This window comes from Falco punctatus (assembly GCF_963210335.1).
Source record: "Falco punctatus genome assembly, chromosome: 3".
Lineage (NCBI taxonomy): Eukaryota > Metazoa > Chordata > Aves > Falconiformes > Falconidae > Falco > Falco punctatus.
Genome location: NC_137582.1, coordinates 47,526,897 through 47,548,163, shown reverse-complemented (window position 1 = coordinate 47,548,163; position 21,267 = coordinate 47,526,897). Strand labels below are relative to the sequence as shown.

Sequence of the window (21,267 nt, the reverse complement as noted above, 5' to 3'; positions counted from 1 at the left end):
ATAAAATTCCAAAATCAGAAAGCACAAGGAATGCAAAGATATTCCCTCTTCCTCCTCTCACTTCCTTTGCCCGTCAGTCCCTATGGGCAGCCACAGGATAAGGTATCCTAGAGCTGCTGAATGCCAATGTGGAATAGGGAGGGGGAATTTGTATGTAGCTGTTTTCTCAGTTGCGTTATGCTACTACTTCCAAAAATTGAATTCCATTAAATGAAGACAAGAATGGCTGGAAGAAAAGAAAGCTGCTTTCCCCGCTCCTTCCCTGCTACTGCGTCCAGTTTGTATGTGAATATGGTTCTTGCTTATTTGCAAAACTTTTTGCCTTTTTCCACTTTCAAAGCAAGCTGAGGAAACAGTGAGCAACATGGGGCTCATGCCCATGTCCTCCTTCCTCACCTCGCCTGCCTCAGCCGGCAACACAGGTGGGCAAGGACGAGCTGCAGCTCCCTGGGGAGAGGCGGCTTACCTGAGACTCAAGCAATGAGTCCCTGTGCAGCATGCTTTCCGAATTGCTCCCCGGTATGATAGATAGGGCCAGTCTTCTGGCTTCTGGTGTCCTTTAGTTTTGTTCTTATCCCATATGAGCCCAAATAAGAGAAGCCTCAGAAACCTGTCTGGGTCCAAGTGAAAACAGGTAGCTCAGAATAGTTAATTTGATTTACACCAAGGGACAAACCAGCGTGTGTTTTTGAAGCCAGCTGCTGTTAAGTTTTCCAGAGTTGCACTTTACTCCAGTAACAAAAAGCCCTAGCAGAAACACCACCATTTAGGTGTTGGTCTGTGACAAATTTCAACAGCCGTGCAGCATCTCTTGAGGCAACACTGGGGTGTGTGTTTGTCAGGGACTGACAGGAGGGTGCTTTGTGAAGGTACAAGGCTCCTCCACACTGCTGTGATATAATGGGTTCTTAGTGACTTGTCAGTTCATGTTTTCAATTACTGTTATTACTATTATTTTTAAATTGTGGGTGTTTCTAAAATTGCTTTATATCAGATAATAAGTATACTTATTCTTCAGCTACAGTAATTAGCATTCTGAGTGTGATTCTGCCACCTTGATGGCTCAAAGAGCTGGAACTGGCTACCGCATACACAAAGCTCTTAGCTCTTTTCCATAAATAGATTATAACCTCCCAGTTTTAACTCTTGATGTCCCAAAGACCATCCTTTCTTCCTCTGGCTTTTCTGTGGCTTATTCCTGTCATTTTTTTCAGAGGTTTTACCTCACTAAATGATGTATCTCGCAAAGCAGTGCCACTCTTTGACTGAAATAAAAATGCAGTCCCTAAACGATTCCCATCGTGTTGCTGTAAAGCACATTTACTCCAAGCGTCCCTAATGAACAGCTTCCATGTTAGCCTCTCCCAGGCCACTTTTACATTTCCTACCAATTGTGCACGCATTCCCCAGCCCCAGGAGGGGACACTTCTGATCATTGCCAGGCTACAGCCCAGAGCAGCCTGAAAATGCTATGTGTGCCCATCTAGCTGGAAAAAAAAAGCTTGTGAGCAGTAGGTACAGCTGAGGAAAGTCTTGCTTTTAAAAACTGCCTTAAAAAAAAAATCTGAGTCTGACCTAAAAAGAAGCAAAGAAGCAGAGCAAGTCAATAACAGCAAAGAGAAAGGAGGATTCGATAGAGTGCCACTGCTGAATGCAATGACAGCTTAAGGTATGTTATTAAACCAGAAGAATGTTTTCCTTAAAAACTTACAGTATTTTACTGGAGAAAGCTCTGAAGGGGCATTTCAAAACACAAACAAACCAAAGGGGGAAAAAAAAAATCCAGACCAGATGAAACCTTGAAAGATGGTTCACAAGGACTTGCATTAAACTGAGGGAAAGAGACTGAGTTACCTCATAGAAGTGACTGAATTTTTTTTATAAGCCTTGTTAGGAGGGTGTATATTTGTTTTATGGTCCGCCTCCGGCCTGGTGGTGGACCTCAGAGACAATCATAATCTAACTTTTTAAAGACTGGGAGATACCTAAAGCCCTGAAACCATGGCACAGCCAGCTCTGTTTAATCCGGTAAACTGGTTTTCTCCTCACTGGACTAGACTTGCATACCATTCCATTCAGAAGCTAAAGCCTGTTTACCTTGTTACGCAGAAGTCTGCTGCTCTCCTATCACCAGACAAAGCATCTCAGCTGGCGTTCTTACAGTATGAAGGTAAAGGAGCTGCTGGCAGATATTCATTATGTCAAGTCATGGGGTTTGAAGCTCACTTCACACCTTGAGTTTGCCATCAACCAATTCCTTTCACTTTCCAGGCCCACTAGAAAGCCCGTGTTTTTCTCACCGCTGATATGGAGGTTTCTGTCTGTGCAATAGCTCAAACTGCCCAAAGAGCAAATGCATCCTCCATTTAACTGCCAACACGGGCAGAGATGAAATGGCCGTATTGGAGATCAGGACAGAACCAGGTCTGTTGATCACTGCCTGGGTGTGTTTGCACACAGGACATCTTGCTTTGGCTGCAAGATAAAGCTGAGAACTGGTACGTGGCTTTACTAAAGTGCAGAAAGAGCCAAACTGACTTTTTGTTAAAAGTGACGACGCTAGAACGTACTGGGTTTAATTTTAAGGAAAAATAATATACGAATGCTCCTATTTGTAGCACATTTATCTGCTTTCTAGCAGGTCAATTTGTAGTGTTTCCACTGACACCAGGAGACAGCTCCCTAACCTAACCTGCCAGTGGTCCACTTACTGTGTGCAACCAACACATCCTCCTTTCTGTGGTAATTGGGTCTAATAATAAAGCAAACAGCCACCAGATAATAAAGGTGAGCTCAAAACCCTGCTCCCGGCTTGGCTGCTGCCAGGAGCCACATTGTAGATGTGCTGAACTCAGGCACTTCCCTTTGGTGTTTATGTGCTGGGGACACCTGTCTTGAGGTGCCAGAAATGCCGTGGAAGCCTTTTAACTCTTCCCTGAAGGCTTCACCCCAAATCAAGCCCCTGTCCTCAGGAGAACAGTGCCAACCCATTATACACTGCTGCTGGGAGAGGTTGTAGCTTGTTTAGAGGCAATGAGTGAGATGTTTGAAAATGTAATTAAAATGTTTTTCAATCATTTGTGAAAACTCTTTTAATGCAGTGTAAAGCTTGATAATGTCTGTGGTTCTACTTTGACCTGATGAAAGCTCTGAATGGAAACTATACAGTAGGTAGTATTTACTCTGGCAGTGTGTCAGTAGGCAATGTCTACCGCTTTTATTGCTCTGTGGAATAAAAGTTTTGAATTTTGTTCTGTGCTGAACCATTTATTGTCTTGAAATTGGCAGCAGTAACACCCAGCTGGATGCCGGTATGTTTTGTGTTTGTGAATAGGCTGATCCATGGGAAACAATCTAGCAGACAAATCAACTTCTTTATGAATTAAACAAAATCTTTACTTGGGTATGAGGCATTTGAGCCTGAGGGAGCTATTTTTTTGGAAAAGGCCCATAAAAGGACTTTTCAAGACATGGACTTTTTTAGTCTTAAGTATGATACACTTAGATTGCCTTTAGTTATGCTTTGCTTTGCATAACCCAGTGGATTTTTATAAAACAATATCTTCTATGCAAATGGTGCTGGAGTCCAAAGCTCTGAATTGAGAATCAGAACAGAGCTCAGTGTCTGGCCAAGCCACTGAGCTGCTTAAATTCTTCTTCTGCCTCCCACCTTTTTTTCTGCCTGTCTCTGGGACAGGAACTGCGATTTCCTATCTGTTTCTCTATTGCATAGCACCAAAAAGTTGGTGCTTATCTTATAAGCAAAAGAGAGACATACAAAGTTTACCCAAAAATAGCCGAGTGTTCAGTACCAAAAATAAGCATAACATGTAGAGATAATTCTGTGTGCTTTGAGCCAGTCTTATCAACTCTCACAATCTTGTGAATGTCATGGGATCTGATATTTTCTTAATTCTCCGGCTGATAGAAATCGAGGAAACACATGATAATCTTGAATCCATTAAAACAATGAAAAAATCACATGTAAATTTCTAGCTTTGTGGTTGCTGAGAAAATAAGAAGCAAGACGGTCTTGAATCCTGAAGGTAAAGAAAATCATCTGATGGTCATTCTGACCCTTTATTCATTCCTCCTGGGTTAATGTGCTTAATGTTTCTTGGCTGTTTCTTTGACATGACCACACAAAAAATTAGTTCATCGTAAAATATCCTGTAACAACCTTTGTTCTCACCACGTCAGCCACCTTTATGATTTTTTTTTTCTTCTTTACAGATCCAAGTGTGTGCTAGCAGTCAGCCCACAGCAATGGGCATTGGATATGCTCACAACTTACACATGGCTTGTTCTCTCTGTAACTTTAATAACGGGCTCGTGTGCTTTTCTTCTTCCTTACATGCTGCGTGCTCAGGCTATTACACTGGCACTCAATGGAAATAGGCTCCATTCTCGCAGACTTCCCACATGACTTCGGGAAAGTCACTGTAACAGTTCCTCCATTTTTCCTGTATGACATGAGGATAATCATATTTCCTTTCCTGGTCTGTTTTGGACTGCAGAGTCTTTTGGACAGATTGTTTCTTAGCACAGGTGCATATAGGGCCATACCCAACCAGGCTTTATAATAAATCTCTGTTTACTTTATGCATCCCTTGGAGCAAGGACTGGGATTTAGGTTTTCCTCCTCCCAGGCTGGTCCAGAGGAGATGTAACAAAGGGATGAAGCCGACAACAAGCATCCTCACAGCTATGCTCAGGCCACGTGCCAGCAATATACACCCTGGACATTCATAGGTGAGTAACATTGCACTGGGTTCCACAAAACATGGACTAAGAATAGCTTAAGGTTGTTAATGTTGGTGTGAAATGTGGCTGGCATTGACTAACCATTCATGGATATTTTTAAATGAAAAAAAAAAACCAACAAATAAACCAAAAAGAATCAGGTTAATAAATTCAATATGCAGTCCATGTCAAAGAATATGCTCTGGGCAGGGCTTTTACCAAAGATCTAGGTGATACCATTTGCTTTCTTGTAGCACAGCTTTCAGAGATGGGCAGGCACATTTTTGTCACGTGATTTAATCTGGACTATGATAAGCTCCAAAGACAAACTCAATTTCCTTATTCTTTCCTTGAATTCATATAGCTTTAAGATGTCACCTTTAACCGTGTTTCAGAGTTTGAATGCTTGATATTTTCAGGAAGAAATGTGAGAAAGAAAGAAAAACATAATAGTTTCCGATCATCAAATATTTTGGATGAGTCATTCGCCTGCATCGCTAGATAAATGCAACAGGACATCCTGTAACCGTTGTGCAGTTTCTTTAACTTCTACTTTTTTTTCCCCTACAACGTAAATAATGAAGTAGGGAAGAGAGTGGCAGTGGAGTCCTGTGAGGGCATTTGTCTTCACTTGCATCCTCTCCCACATCGGGAGAGGCAAGTCAGTCACCTCCTGGGGTGACTACACCCCTCAGTACTAAGACACACAGACAGATGGTGGTCTTCTCCTGGCCAGCAGCAGGGAATCCAAAGGCAAAGCCTCCCGAGGGAGGTTAGAGAAGTTGATGTTATTTTCCTGAGGCTTTTGCCTTGTGGAGGGGTTTCTAGCATCAGATGGAGACCATAGCTCTAAGTATTCACTAGAACTTTCCTGGAAAAGACCTGGAAGAGGGGCTTCTGTGCCACCAGTCCTTTCTCTCACCCAGTCTCAATATTAGTTGCCCCCCAGATATTTTTTTTAGCTCTTGCATGCCGGTAGAAGAATTTCTAAGAGATTTCTTTCTTTTGGATGCTCATAAAGGGTTACAGCTGACAAGAATACCAGTAAGAGTAGCATAACTGAAGTAAAAAAAAATCCTGCTCCTAAAAAAAAGAAAACAATAAATCAGAACACAATAATTCTGATCCTGGAGCTGGCATACTTAAAGGTAGCAGAGAAAGAAGGAAAAGTTGAAAAACTGCCCCCCCCCCCCCCAAAAAAAAAAAGCTTTCTTCTTTCTGCTCTTTGTGCAAGTACAAACAGAGCTTTGAACCTTAGATCTATCAAAAGTTGATCTGATCTTACCCAAAGGCCTTGGGACAAAAATATCTGATATCAAGTAGATAAACATCTAGTCAGAAATCTTAGAGTAAGCCTGAGAAACAGTTTGCATGTGTGTGCGTACACATATGTAATCACCAAAAATTAAACAGACAGCTTTATGGTGCCAGACAAAGTGAAAGAGAATTAGTGGAGAGATAACAAAAGAATAAAGCCTAACTTGCAGTAATAATTCCTGACAAAATTTCAGAGGCATGACTTCACATGAAATAACTGGAACCCTCTGAAATTCATCTCCTCAAAATCCCTTTTCAAGACTTGTCCCTACTGTGACACTTAGAAGCTGATGAAACTGGAATGGTTGTGTGTTACTGAGGTGCAGAGGATTTTATTTAATTTTTCAATGCCACTTATGTATTCCCTTTACTTAGTGTCAAGAAATGCCTTTTTGTGTTTACACAGTAGGTAGCACAGTGGTCTTCAGCTGTGGTCGTGGTTTCAATAAACTCCATTAATAATTACCAGGAACCAAATCTGTCAATAAATGTCTCATAACTTCACGACCTGACAGCAAAATGAGGAAAAGTCAGTGTCTAACTGCTATTATGCATGTTTAATTGTGGCACAGTTCTTCCTCTCTCTCCCATACACATACAGTCTCAGGAGGCAGAACAATAAAGATAAGGCTCCTTGGTTTTGTTTTCTGTTTACATCAATATATTCTCCAGGGTGAGAAGTTTGTTGTAGCTCTTTTAGTTACCTCTTATCTTCACTTCTCCCACTGCCTCATTCTTTGAGTTTTTTCCTGATCTGGTCACAGGTGTGTTGGCAGCAGGCATTTTGTTCTTTATATAGGCAAACTTTTTTTCCACTTGTCAATCACCGATTCTCCTGTCCTCTTCCAGTGCCATCTTTTTCACAACAGTTTGTGTCAACAGAACATCTTCCACTCCCTGTCTGCTTTCCACATCAGATTAATGCTTTAAGTCTAGACTGAGAAGTCTCTGGGGCAGGGACTGTCTCTAGATTGACTTGTATGCATGTTTACTTACCCTCAAAAAGCCCCAGCTCCAAACCTTGAAGTCCTATTGCAGTAACTAATGCTGGTGTGGGTGGAAAAGCTTCAGCCTCCTAATTCCAGGAACCACTTTAAAGATTACTTTCTAGCCCTGACCGAAAGGTAAATGTTGATATTGATTTCTCAACAGCCCTCCTAACCCTTGAGCTCTTCTTTCATCCAGCTTCAGGTTCTGCAACCTCTGTTGAGGCTGTTCAACACTAGTAGTATAGAGCCTTTTCTTTTTCTCCCTTTTAATTGCAATAACTTTCCTGAATAATTCAGGTTTTCCCTCCTTTTCTTCAAATGTTACCTGAACCTTATCTTCCTCTCCTAATTGTTCTCACACTATTGCTTTCTAAAACCTTTGGTTTAGTTGGCTTGGTAAATCATGCTGTGAAAAATGCCACAGGAAAGAAAGTGTTGCTTTGTTCCGGATGCTGTTTTAATTTCTGTAATAGCTGGGAACGCTCTTTAGTTTACCCACTAACCTGCCTTCAGTGTTTGTCTTTGGTGATTGCAGTATCACTTTTCTAGTAGGTTCTCATCACCTAGTCTGTTGTAATCACTGCAATCCTTTACTTCTCTTTGTACTTCGGAGCACGCCTAACAGGGTTGTACTTGTTTCCTTTAGCTTTGATGATTGACACAGTTGAGCCAGCTCACAAAAACAGTATTTTCTGACTTTTTAATTGAAATCTTTTTTTTTTAAATTGTCACAGAAAATAAATAGTGAAGCTAGGAAGGGAGAGTTTATGTTATGCTGCTGTTTGTTAGTTTTTACATTTATCATTGTGTTTATATTTGTAAAGCCTGTTTCAACCTAACCCACATACTGGTTAATGTCAAGAAGCACAATACTCACAAAGCATACGCAGCAGCGTGTTCGGAAGCTGCATGCTGGTTTTTTGCATGAGAGAGTAGGTAATTCTCCACCCGCTGTCCCAACCTAGCCTACTTCAGTCGAGCCAAAATGTATCTCTGTCAGAGAACTGGTAGATGGCTTATATGGAGGTCACCACTGTCCCCTTCCTGAAATACAGCACAAACCATCCTCAGGGTTCACATTGTCTTTTTTAGACAATGCAGGAGAATGATAAAGAAAAGGAGGAAACTGTCCTTTCATGGCTTGGCTTTGTCCCAGTCTCCTGGGGCTGGATGTTCTCGGTGATGGAGCCTGTAGCTGCAGAGCGGCAGTGTCCAGGGAGGTGATGCATTGTTGCCTCCCAGAAGCTGTGGCCTGTGCCTGCAGTTGCACAAGGCTTTGGCAGATGCTGTGTGACCCCTCTGCACAGAAGTTTGATCCCAGCTGATGCACTCAGCCGCAGAAGGCTGTAGGCGGCTGCTGGCAGAGGTAGGCGCCTAGTGTGGCTGTCCTGCGCAGGTGCTTCCTGACCTCCTTGGAGCCGGGTCTGGATTGCACAGCTCACCTCTGCACAGCCTTCCCTTCACCCACACAGCCGGCCGAACGATAATCATCAGAGTGTTCTGCAGATGGCTCTGTGCCTCATGAACACCTGTCTTCATGTCCTGCCGCAGGACAGTGTGGCAGTCATACTCCCCCTCACGCGTGTGATACCCAGGAAAGCTGTCCTGGGAATGGGGCTGGAGCTTCCCCCCATAACTGGGGGCCCTGGCTTCCCCTCAGACTTCAGCACATTCACACACTCCCCATCTGAAGGTCCACAAAGGCTTGGGAGCTCCTGGTCAGCTCCCTCCCCGCGTATGCCACCGAAGTCTGGCTGCTTGGTGGAGAAGTCCTCTACACCACTGAGTCCCTCTTTCCTGTGGCTGTCTCGTTCAACCTGACAGTTTCATTGAGCAGTGGGAGTCCCGTGGGACTCCTTCACAGAGATTTTCAATGTTTTCCTTTTTAAAGAAGTAGCCCTCACTGGTTCCTATTTATCTTCGTTTGTTTTCTCCACTGCATAGATGAGGGGGAAGCCACGAGGTCATGGTAAATGGGCCGCTTAGTCCCTGAAGACTTTATCTGCCATGCCTGAGGGATCTGTCTGGCCAACGACATTTCTAAGTGCTATAATTTAATATTTTTATTATTCTAAGCAGTTTCTGTTCTGGGCTAATTCTTTCAGGAAGCATCAGCTTGTTAGGTTTCTCTGTGTGCTTACAATTAGCAAGTAGTCTTAACTTCGCCCTGTTGCAGCTTTTTGCTGTAATAGCAAGTTAGTGTCGTTGTTGGGAGTCAAAACCAGATTCTTACTAACTGCAATTCATAACTCGCCTTTCAAGAAACAATATATTACTGACTACAGCTACCATGCAGTTCTCAGATACTTGCTATTTTGATGTTTGATTTTTAAATGCCATTCAGCCTTTGACTTTAAATGGAGCACAGAAACTTTGCTCTGGCAGGCAAGGTTAACCCTATGCAATTAATTAATAGCATTTATTTTTCATACACTTTGCCTGATACATAAGTAATATACCTGGATGAGAACAAACGTTGTTTAATACCTTTGTTAGTATTTTATGCTTTTTCATCAGGATTTTGCTATTCTTGCCGTTATACTAAACTGGATGTTAAGAGCCTTATTTCTAAATCTGGCTTCCAAATATCAAGCAGTGAAACAGCTGCACACAGTGTAAGACAGTGCTGTCCTGTGCCAGCACTGGATATAGCGTCTGGGTGCAATCTGGATGGGTGGGCTCAAGCCCATGTGCAACAAGCTGGGTGTGACTCTCACAGCACTTTTCTTATTGTTCAATAAATTTCTTCCAGCCACTACCTGCAGAGCAATTAAGAGCTAAAGTAACTTCCTCCGGTTGAAAGACAACAGGGGATGGGAGAACATGATGAAAAATCACTGAGTGGAAGGTGTGCACGTGAATCAAAGTGTCATCTCCCTTTGGGGCCAGCGTTGCTGATAGCTGATGGGGTAGGGCAGAGGGCTTGAGTGGGGTGGGTTAAAGGGAATCTTATCTGAGAAGGTGGCCTTCAGGAAATGGAGATTAGCAGACTAGAGATTTGAGGTCAGAATCGCAGATTAATTTACATTGGACTTCAACTTCCCACTCAAATCAGGGTGAGCTTCCAAGTTAGATCAGGTTGCTGAAGTCCCTGTCTAGGAGTTCTGAGTATCTTCCAGGATGAGCTTCCTACGGGCTCTCTAGGCACCTGTTGCAGGTTTAACCACTCCCATGGAGAAAATATTTTTTCTTAGATCCATCTAGAATTTTTGTTGCTTTAACTTTGGCCATTGCCTCTTGTCATTTCACTCTGTACCTCTAAGAGTCTGGCACCTTCTGCTCTATAACACATCTTCAAGTAGCTGAAGACTACAATGAGACCTTCACCGACCCATCTCTTCTCCATGATGAACGTGGGACTCAGCTCCTCCTCATACGTCATGTGGTCCAGTTCTCTAATCATCTTTGTGGCCCTCTGCTGAACCTACCCCAATATGCAAATTGATCCCTGATGAGGAAAAGGGAAAAAATAATAGGATGGGAGAAAAGTTAGGAGACAAAAGAGAATGAGGAGGGAAACCTTCAAAAAGCAAAGCCCAGAGCAATTAGGATACTGTACACAAAAGAAAATGGAAGGTAGGCAAAAAAACAGCATGAGGGAAGTGGCCACGTAGTTCCAGCTGTGCCCTGTATTAGCTGTTACTAGAGCATCTGAAGAATTTGGCCCAAAAAGCTTTTATCTGAGTGCGCTGTTATTCCACTGATTCATTTTAAAGGTTAATGTTGACATGGATTTCTTTCAAAAATGGCTTACTAAAATTCTAATTAATTTTGCAATACTGTGTATAAATTATGGAGAGTATGAAATGGGAAGTTATTCACAAAAGTTACCCAGAAAAGTGAGTGATACTGGTTTTTGCATTACACTTATTCTCTCACAGACACAGATGTCTGAGACAGACAACCGTGAGACACAGGTGCAGGGGTGGCAGATAGTGACGCCCAGGCTCTGATTCCTTGATTTTCTTTATTACAGCAGGCATGGCCATGTGCTTGCTGTGCAGCCACATTCCCATTTTGAAGCATCCTCATCTTCTGAAAGCCACTCTCTAGCTTAGTGGCGTAACAGCCACTTGGCAGTTTTTGCTCAAAATGGTTGTCAGAGCTGTAGCTGTCACTAATAGAAATTTCTTCTACTGCTTTGGGACTGCTGCGAACCATTCCTCTGATCATGATCTTGACAAATCAACTGGATGTTGTTTAATGACCTCATCACCACAGCTGGCAGACATTAACTTGACACATCAGGATAGGCAGCTACTTTGGAGGCCAGGTAATGTCAGTCCCTGGCAATGCACTACATTTGTGCAGAGCAGAGCAGCATTTTGAGTAATGTCACTCAAAGAGCAATCGGACAACACCTATCACTTTTTAAAATGTGTGCACATATGACTTTTTACAAAAAACATTTGTGTAATTATCTACAAATCTAATCCAATATATGGTTTTAGGGGTTGTCTGATAGTTTTTTTCTCATTTAGTGTATTACTTGGTCAAGTAGATATTTTACATTTGCAGCTAAATCTGCAGATTATGAAGCATATATCTTTCTCTGCTGTGGATGTTTTTTTTTCCACTTCTAAAATCTTTTTATGACTAATCTGCTTGCTTAATCATCTAAATAAGTGTCAGGTTATCTAAAACTGTGATCTATATGAAATAATAATGTTAACAATTAGAAAACTTACAGAGAGCACTAAAATCTTCATAGCTCTATAAACTCTTATTAAGTCTAAATGCCAGATTGAAGAGGGTATCAGAAGTCAGAGGTGCAAGAGAACATGCAGAGTCAGATATGGTCAGCTGTGTCCTATCTGAGCCCGTTTAAGAGCCTGAAAGAGATAGAATCCAGTTGAGCTCTTTCAGTGATGACATCTAAGGTGCTGGGAGACCCTTAGCAGCCACAACTACTTCTGCATGGTTCTGATACCCTCCGCTCTCCTTGTAGCTCCCTGTTTGGTGGCTTTCCTAGGCGGTGAAAGACATGGAAAAGATAAATGAACCTTTTGATTTCTCAGGTCCAGAACAATGGGTTTTTCTACCTACTTTCACCAGCTTTATTTAGCACAAATCAAAAGGTTTGAAAAACTGTCTGTACAGTAATTTGGGTAGTAGATTAGAATTAGATTAGAATCTACTGCGTATCACATATTTTAGTTAAGAACGTTAAAGACTGGGTTCCTTCAGTTTATCTCTGAGCTTGCACATTTCACCAGCACCCTCACAGCTGCACCTGAAGAAATGCTGATGTATATGATATATACACACAAACATCAAATTGGCCACACTTATCATTAGGCAATTTGCATGCCTAATGTAATGTATAATTTCTGTGCACTGGGGGACTACACAGTGCACCTCTGTGTTTCTTTTTGGAGGCAAACTTGATTTACTTCTGAGTACCAGCTCACTTAAATTTAACCCTTTGTGAGCAAGAGGGCTGCCTTAATGAGAGCAGTAGATGCATATGTGTGGAACCTAGTTGCAGGTTGCACTAATATCCTTACGTTAGTAATGTGAACTGTCTGATTTATTCATGGAAGCTATTTAGTAAAATTTTATGTCACAGTACAGACCACAGGAAAAAAAAAGGTCCATATGCTTGCCATTTTACCTCATATGAATGAAAATTAATTTAATTAATCAGACATCTCTTAACATGCATGCCATCTACAAGATTAGTCTAATCCCCCCACAGCTCAGTCTTAAATTGCTTTTGACATTTGAGTTGTATTTATAGTGCCACCCTTGCCTCTAAGGCTGTGCTCCAACACAACAGTAAACCTCATTTTAAGTACTACTGGACCCAAATTACAGTGGCTGTCTAAGACAAAGCTCTGCCCTGATACATACAGTAGAAAGTTTTGATGGATTAAATTCATATCAATGAATTTTAAGCTGGCTTTGCTGTAGTATAAATTCAGTGGGTCTCTCTCAGCTAGCACCATCCCAAGAGTCTGCCTCAATGCCCTCTTGCCTCTGCCCTACTCATTCTATTCAAAGGTAATGATCCTTGGATGTTACTTGCAATCTACATGTGTTGGCCATCTCTAATGGACACTCACCAGTTAGGCTTCTTTGTCACAGATCTTATCCTAGATTCCTGCCTTTCATCAGATCTTTCCTTAACCCTTGCCTTTGCCTCAGTGTTCACACAACCAATCTGCCAGCACACTCACTGACCCACAGCCAAGCTAATTAAGGTCAAGCCATAGATCTAGCTGATGTGCCTCAAAAACCACCCCTTACACTGCACCGTGCTGCAGATGTGGGCAACACATATCAAGATACAGTTCATCATTTCCCACAGATGCTTCAGTGGGGACATCAAAGGGACCTGGGAAAGTTAAGTCTCAGAAGTTCTGCAAGGTGGTTAGGGGCAACAGTGGAAAGGAAAGAATGGCCCCGTCTATTCCCAAATGCTCCAAGGCTTGCTTTTTTTTTTTTTTTTTCTGGGTTATCTCAGCAATTTTTAAGCATTCATTCTGGTCCCAAGTACTTTACTAACCAACTAACTGGTACCTGAGGAATGCTGCTTCCTAACTCTTGCACGCTCCTAAGTCTGTGCCAGCGGCTTCTGCCTTGGTTTGTCCCAGGCTTGTGCCATATGGTACCTCCTCTCCATTACTACCCAGAGTGTCCCTCCGATCCCTGCACCACCGTACTTTGGTCAACAGTTAGGTTGAACTGCATGTCATACTCCTTCAAGACTTCCAGGCCTATGATCCCACTATGTCCCAGCGGCAGTCCCCTCCTTTGGAAAGAGCCACTTGCCAGATAATTAAGCGTTAGGCTTGTCTGTGAAGTAGAAGAGGTTTCACCACTGGAGCAATCTGCCTTTACTGCCCTCCATCTTGTTGCAAGTTGGTTTATTTTCTGTCTCAAAGACAGTAGATCATGCCACACATCGCTTCAGAAACGTGTATGCTTCCACTCATCTTTGGAGATCTCCTTTTCCCCAAGTCTTACACCAACATAGGCTTGCCATCTCTCACTGACTCCAGTCCACAGTGCTTCATGGCTTAGGAGCAACCTACCCAAAGAACATGCACATGGAAGCTGCCAACAGTTGAGCTCATCCAGGCAGGGCAGAAGCTGCTGGTGTACACCTTCAAATAACCTTTGGAAAGGTTAATGACCTGTCTAGCTAAGGAAGGAACAAGGATTATTTTCATTGAGTAACTAAACCAGTTCTGCTGACTGTGGCAGAAAGCAGAACAGCAAGCACAAGGTGCGTATGATAGCCAGTAAGCCTGGTAGTTCTGTGACAGCAAATGTGTGGATGGAGGAAAGAGGTGGTTGTGATGATAAGAACAGACTCTGTCCTGGGCTAAATAAAGTATCCTAGGACATCCAAAGAGTGGAGCCAGGTGATAAATGCAGCTGCTGTTGAGATCGCAAGTGTTAGCATAGACTCAGAGTAGGTTGGTAGTGACCATAACAAGCATCAGTCATTCCTACTCCCTCAGAATCTCCTGCTACCTCAGACAGCCTTCCCAACCCTTCATATCCTATCCTAAACACCTCCACACCAGATAACTTACCCAAGGGTCAGCAGCTGCTAAGGAACAACTCCTAATAGAGCGGGCCTCGCCTGCAGGAGACACTGTATGAGATCCATGCTACAACCTGTTGCAAGTCAACTTATTTTCTGTCTCAAAGGCAGTAGTTATGCCATGCACCCTTCAGAAATGTATATGCTTTTTCACTGCACAAGGACTCAGTCAGGGCCCATCTTCCACACTTCAAGTAAGTCCGGAAATAGTTGCTGTGTCCAGTTTTCTCCAAGATTTTATTTTCTTTTTGCCTTTGTTTTTCAATTACCTCCTACTTTTCATTTGTTTCCAGCTGAAAGCATTATTTGGGGGCTTTCACAACAGGGCTGGATGGCATCAGAGATGTTAAGGGTTGACATTTTGAACATTTCAAAGCCTGGGGCGAAGAGCTGCATTGCTGCAGCGGACAGGATGGCGCAGCTGGGTTTTCAAAGCCAGTAGGGCCTGGCTCCAAGAATGGGATACAAAGGGCTTCAGGGGGAAACAGCAACTGGGAACAGGAAAGTCAGAGAAAAGTTGATTTACTGCTCATGTCCAGCATAGGCTTGATTTCAAGTTACAGCAAACAGCTGTCAGCCGCTCAGCAGAAAACAATTAGTCAGGTTGTCCCTGACAATGTGACCCTCCCATTTTTCACAGGAAACAAGAAAGCTGCAGCTGGTAGAGGGACTGGCTGTAGTTCCACTTGTTACACTCCTACCTCTCCACCATCTGCTGTTTTGGCTCTCCAAGTTTCTGTGAAGGACACAGCATGCAAACAGGAGCCTGGCTCAGAAAGGCAGTTCCGTAGCTCCCCATCATCCCTTCAGACATACCGCACAGCCATTTTGCAGCCCTACCGTGAGGCCGTAATTCAAGAGGTTCCAGCAACAGCGATGTTGCTGCTAAATGCAAGAGGGTGTAAGCAGGCTCACCCAGTATGAGTGTGATTCAGCAGCTCCATTGCTCTAAATGGGCTCAGCAGCAGGTTTGTACTTGGCATGGCTGCACAGCGTCCGGCTGGCAGGAGATATGAAAGACGTGAGTGCTAGATGCCTCGCCAGGCCAGCCAGCCTGAGCTGACAGCAGTGAGGTAACTGTAATGATCCACGATGGCTCCTCTCAGCATTTCTACTGATGAAAAATTGTGCCAGGTCAGGAGACTAAATAAAAAGACCACTCTACCATGTTGCCATTACAGGTAGCAGGGCCTTCCAACACGTCCTCTGTGTCCACAGAGGATGCGTGCTGAGAACTTTATGAGTGGCAGGTGTCACCTCCTAACTCACACAGGTAGCTGTCACCTTCCTGAGCCCAGGCTGATGGGTAATGCACCAGCGAAAGTTAGGTGGTGTCTCCAGGTTTCATATAACCAAGGCAACCTTCCTGTTGATCTCAGTGGTAGCCCAGTGATCACTATCTTCTGTCCCAGATAAGAGCTACTTCTCACAAACCCTGTGCAACAGGGGGAGGGGGTTGATAACTTTAATTCATACCAAATGTTTTCATCAGTGCTACCAGCTCTGACTTCATTAACTCAACATCCACATACATTGCCTGATGCTCTGTTCCTTACCAGAGGAAAATGAAAGCTGCACTTGGCACATGGATATCTGCTGTATGGCTGTGACCAGGAATGGGACTGCCTGCCTACCGCTACTGCAGCTGTTCAAGGGCAGCTTGAACGCTGCACGGCTCTTGCACAGCGGCAATGCTCATGACAGTCCAGTGCCTCCCCGTGAGGAAATTTTCCGTAGCAACTGGCTGATCTTCCAAAAGGGAAAGCTACCCTTTGAGAACAGCCCACTCCAGAAGCTGCCTCCAGAAACACCTTGTTGCTTCTAAACTAACAATTCATCTGTCGTTGCTTCTAAACTAACAATTCATCTGGTGCAGGACAGGCAAGATACAGGCTGGACGCCCATCCAGGATGGTGACACTAGGTGTAATCCCCAGAGTACAAGGCAGCAAACAAACAAACCAAAAATATTACCACTGTGTTGCTAATTTGAAATGACCATACACCTGCTCCTGAACTATCTCAAATTTGTTCTTTCAGGTAATTAAATCTTAGCGATCACAGAACGGTGTACCAAATCAAGTATAAATTAAACACATCCTTTAATAGTGTGGGCAGCCTCTTCAGACCAGTAATAATACCTGCAAATGGTCACAAATCTTTGAAAGCAGAGGGCTCCTGGACCCAGTTCTTGTCAGCTCCACTTAACATTGCCTACGTGAACGAGCTGTGAAGAACCCATAAGTCCAGCTGGTTTTCTTGGATCTGTGAGTAAGATGATACCCATGAGAACCAAGACGAGTCTTTATTTGAGCTATCATTTCTACAGAAAGGCAATCAGAATATTCTGTAGAGTGCACGTAGGCTATTTTCAGTCTCCGTCAGGATACTCACCAGTGCCATGCCACCAACACAACCTAGCTCATTGCAACAGATTCTCAAATTGGTTTCCAGTGTTGGGCACATTTTGATTTGCTAACAGTTTTTCTGCTCACAGCCATGAAACAAATGAAAATAAAATGGGAAAGATACCTATGTATAAAAAAGGGTAATGGCAGGTGAGTAAAATATTTAAAATCAGCAAAGACACAAAAGAAGCACCTTTTATTAACTTTCAGAATTAGAGTACCTCAAGACAAGCACTTTTTCTATTATATGCTATATTATTATGGGACGTTCATGGGCATTAGAAATAACAAGATTAAATAAAAAAGGGTGAATTTAGGAATTATGGCCAGAAAATATCAGTGTAATAAAATGTAAGCAGCTGTGCATTAGGCAGACCACTGTCTACAGGAAAGATGCCAGTTTTCCCTAGTTTAACATGCTGAGTATGTGTAGTGTTAGTCTGAATGAAAAGTCAAACGCAGGTTGAGTCAATATAGGGATCTGTGCAGTATTCCCTGAAGTGTCTTAAAATAATTTCCAAAATTTTAGCCATAAAATTAGTCAAGATTGTAAATTAATGTGATACATTTCAAATAATCTCACAATGGAACTACAATTAAAATTAAGATTTCTTTGTTGTTGTTGTTGTTTTCATTTTTCTTCAGTGTTGCAGAACTTATTTTCCCAGGCTCCAAACTGGAAATAAGAACAGGAACTGCTGAATATCCACACATAAGAGTGCATTAACTTGTTGCTTCATACTTGAAAGCAACATTTATTTCCTATATTACTTTTTTTTGAACAAACAAAAGCAAACAGTCTTTATCACACAGAGCACATTTCTTTGAATAAAATTTGTAAATATTCTTCTTACATAGGTCAATATGGCTTTCTCTAAAATCGTAGGTCACAATAAGAAAAGAAACAATGCAAAATGAATGCCAAAATATACTGCTTTTATTTTCTGAGGCTTTGGTGGTTTTTTTTCTCCAACAACATTGTGTGAAGAATGACTGTGTGCCTTGGATCTCATTTTTTATAATCTGCTCTTCACTACTTGTTTAAAAATTGCTACATTATTATAAAGCAGGTTAACAATTTAGGCTTTAACTACTTTATGATAATCCCTTGAGGAAGAAATAAAATACAGGGAAAACAATGCAAGCAGTGAGCATGTAAATACTGGAATTTCTAGAGAAAAGACATTTTCCTGTGTCAACAAATTGGGAACAAGTTTCCAAAACTCTGGATCATTCAAAAAAGCCAGATGTCTCAATGTTTTAGTTTTACACGTATCTTTGCTCTCTCTTTCCCTGTTTTTCTATGAGGAATTTAAATCCTTGTAACCTAGTTTTGAACAAAGTGATCTTTTCCATGCTTTTTCTTTACTGAGTGAACCCAGGTGGTCCTTGGGATCTCTCTGAAATTACTGCTCTGGCTAAGCCACTTACACTTTCATGACTAACTAGTATTGGTCTATTAGTGCTCTGCTTTTGGATTCAAGCGTACTGTGGAAAAGTGCTCAGCAATGATGAGATTAAGGAATGTACAAAAACAAGAGTGTGAAGTTTGCTGCCTGTTTTCATTGTCCGTGACAAGGTTTCATTTACTGCCCAGAGCCACTGTCCCTTACAGTTTGTGCCACTTCATGCTCCCAGATCCAAAGCCAAACAATGATCACCAGCTACTTACATGGGTGCGTAGCTGGACTGGTCTGGAGTCTACAGGGCTATGTATAGGCCAGTAATCTATGGCGCCCAAGGGAATATTGCTGGACAGTCCTCTGAGTCTACTGACAAATTGCTGAATTGATCCTTGGCCCAGGGCACTTACCACTCTCAAAAAATTTCCAGAGCTGATCTGGAAGTTAACTTGGGCCAGGGACTATTCAACCACTACTTTGGTGGAGTCCCCATGTTCTTGATGCTGAGAGCAGTGACACAGACTGACAGCGTCCCAGGACTCAGCTGGCCCCAGTACTGAAGCACTGCCTTGCAGCCATGCTTAGTTCAGCAGCGGAGACGTAGTCTGGGAGTCAAATCTGACTAAAGTGGAAAATCAGTGGCTGAGCGTGAACACTAGCTGGCTAATGCATGTGACTCACAGCCCTTTGTACAAGGACTTCCACTTCAGTGCCAGGCTTGAAGTTTCTTTCTTGCCCTGTTTTACACCACCCCCAACTTTCTTGATCTATACACAACAACATTTAAAACATGTAATGAACAGCAGATCTACAGATGCAGGGAAGCTGGAACCAGCTTTTTTCCCCTTTTGGTGAATATGTAATGAGAGAGAGTTCCTTCGCTGCTTATGCTTTCTAAGGTAGATTTTGTACATATTCCTCTTACCCATGGGAATGAGGATGTGTAAAACTGTGACTTATTTCAGATGATACCAACAACTTGTCTTTGTTTTTTCTTCTTATCAAGTACAGTGTACTTATTTTGCTCCAACCTTACTTCATATTAGTTCTTTCAGGGAAGAACTGATGAGTTTGTGCTATGCCTCCTCATTCCACTATTACACAGCAGCCTATTTAGGGTAATTCAGCAATTTTTTTTATTTTTCAAAATTATTCACATTATAGGTAAGATTGTATTTTAGTAGACTGCTAGACTCTATTAAGCATTTACAAAATTAAATTTTGTTTTATTTTCAGTAATGCTGTGATAGAAGAAGTTGGATTCTAAACCCAGCAGAATACTTGATAATGAAAAGAAATAGGGAGGAAACGAGGGAGGCCAAGAGAGGTGTGGGATCTGTGCACCATTTCTCCTCTCCAAGAAGAAAGATACAACATCAAGGTACTTACCATATAGAGGAAAATGGAAACATGAGGCACATGTCCCTTGAGCCTGTGTGATAGCTCTTCCAAACAGAAATAGCTCATTTTACATAAACTTTTGGAATCCGAACTTCCAACCAAAGAAAATCCGTAAACCTAAGACAATGTACATTAGACCAGATCTTTCCTTTTTGTAAAAACTTTTCATAAAGAAAAAGGATGTTTTGTAGTTTGGTTGTGTGGGGGTTTTGGGTTGGGTTTTTTTCCCTTTCTTTTTAAACAGCTTTACACAAGTTAGGGGAAGGGAGGAAATATTTACTGACTTTTTATTAATAGAACTGGAAGGAATCCCTTACTGTCTCACCCTACAGTATTTTTAGAGGCTGGTACCTACATGACATGATTTTAATCACTGATGATATCATGCAGAGAAGACAAGCAACTATTGCCCAATGCTTTTCAGAGCGGGGACACCTGGGACTGATTTAGAAATGTGACAGGTTATGGTCTGACTGCTTCTATGGACCGAGTCTTCTAGGGGATCAAGGCAGTGGCCCGTGTGCTGGAGTCACAGCCTTGAGACAGGACTGTAGCACATACTAGAGTGAAGTGATTGTGGCAGTTGGACATCCCCACGAGTGGCAGGCATTTACATCAGTGCCAAAGATCTGTAAATCATACTGATGTGAATCAGGATTGTCTCTTTAACCCAGAGGCTGTGGGCTGCATTGAGCCATTTTTAGCTATTTGGATGCCCTGCAGAAGTCCTCGCCAGCTCCCCAGCCTGCTTCAGCTCAGTTGGGCCTCACTGGTGGACTTCAAGAAAGGGTACGGAGGTACCTTTGAGCATCTTGCACCTTGTACCCAGCATCACTGGGTTCCACAAATATGTTCTGCTGTCTTCAGTGCTTTATATGGAAAGCTTACATGCTTTTCTTTGGAAATTCTGCCTGTGGAATCACAGTCGCCCAGGCAGTCTGGCAGCATGCACACCACACCTGACTCTGGTCCCTGCAGAGCTTCTCACCTGCATCCGCTGGGCGCCGTAGCCACACATTCATATTTCCTGCGTTGCTGACCTACGAGATTCTATTTCACATTTCAACAGGCCAGTGAATCATTCTTAAAAAATAAAAAAATAAAAAAAATTAACCTTACTTGTTCTCTGTTTTCTCCCAACCCAGCCTCCAACGGACCTCAGAAGTTGCTGTAGCTGAGTTTAGAAGCTCACGGTGTTTATTTAGGCTGCTGGTGGCACAAGGCCGCCTTCTCTGTTTTGCCTCTGGGGCTAACGCGCTTTTGTTCAGCCGTAACCGTTACCAGCTGCCGGTTCACCTCACGGCGCTTGCCGCGGGGCACAAGGGCACCCGCTCCGGGCCGCAGCCGCCCCGCCGGCCCCGAGGCGGCCCGGCAGAGGCACAGCCCCGCCGCGGCCCCCCTGCGCCCGGCGCCCCGCGGTTCCACGCCGGCGGAGCTGCGCCCCCCTCCCTG

The 21,267-nt window shown here is 42.9% G+C and overlaps 1 long non-coding RNA gene across 2 annotated transcripts; it reads right to left on the bottom strand.

Annotated features, from left to right (window-relative positions):
- Positions 1 to 10,381: 10,381 nt before the first annotated feature.
- On the bottom strand, positions 10,382 to 20,989 carry LOC308060491. Of its 2 annotated transcripts, none has more exons than XR_013926755.1 (2): positions 19,804 to 20,989; positions 10,382 to 10,497 (listed from the first exon to the last, which is right to left on the bottom strand). It is a non-coding gene; the product is annotated as an uncharacterized lncRNA (long non-coding RNA). The 2 variants fall into 2 exon arrangements; XR_013926756.1 differs by lacking the exon at positions 10,382 to 10,497 and adding an exon at positions 17,475 to 17,687.
- Between the last annotated feature and the right edge of the window lie 278 nt (positions 20,990 to 21,267).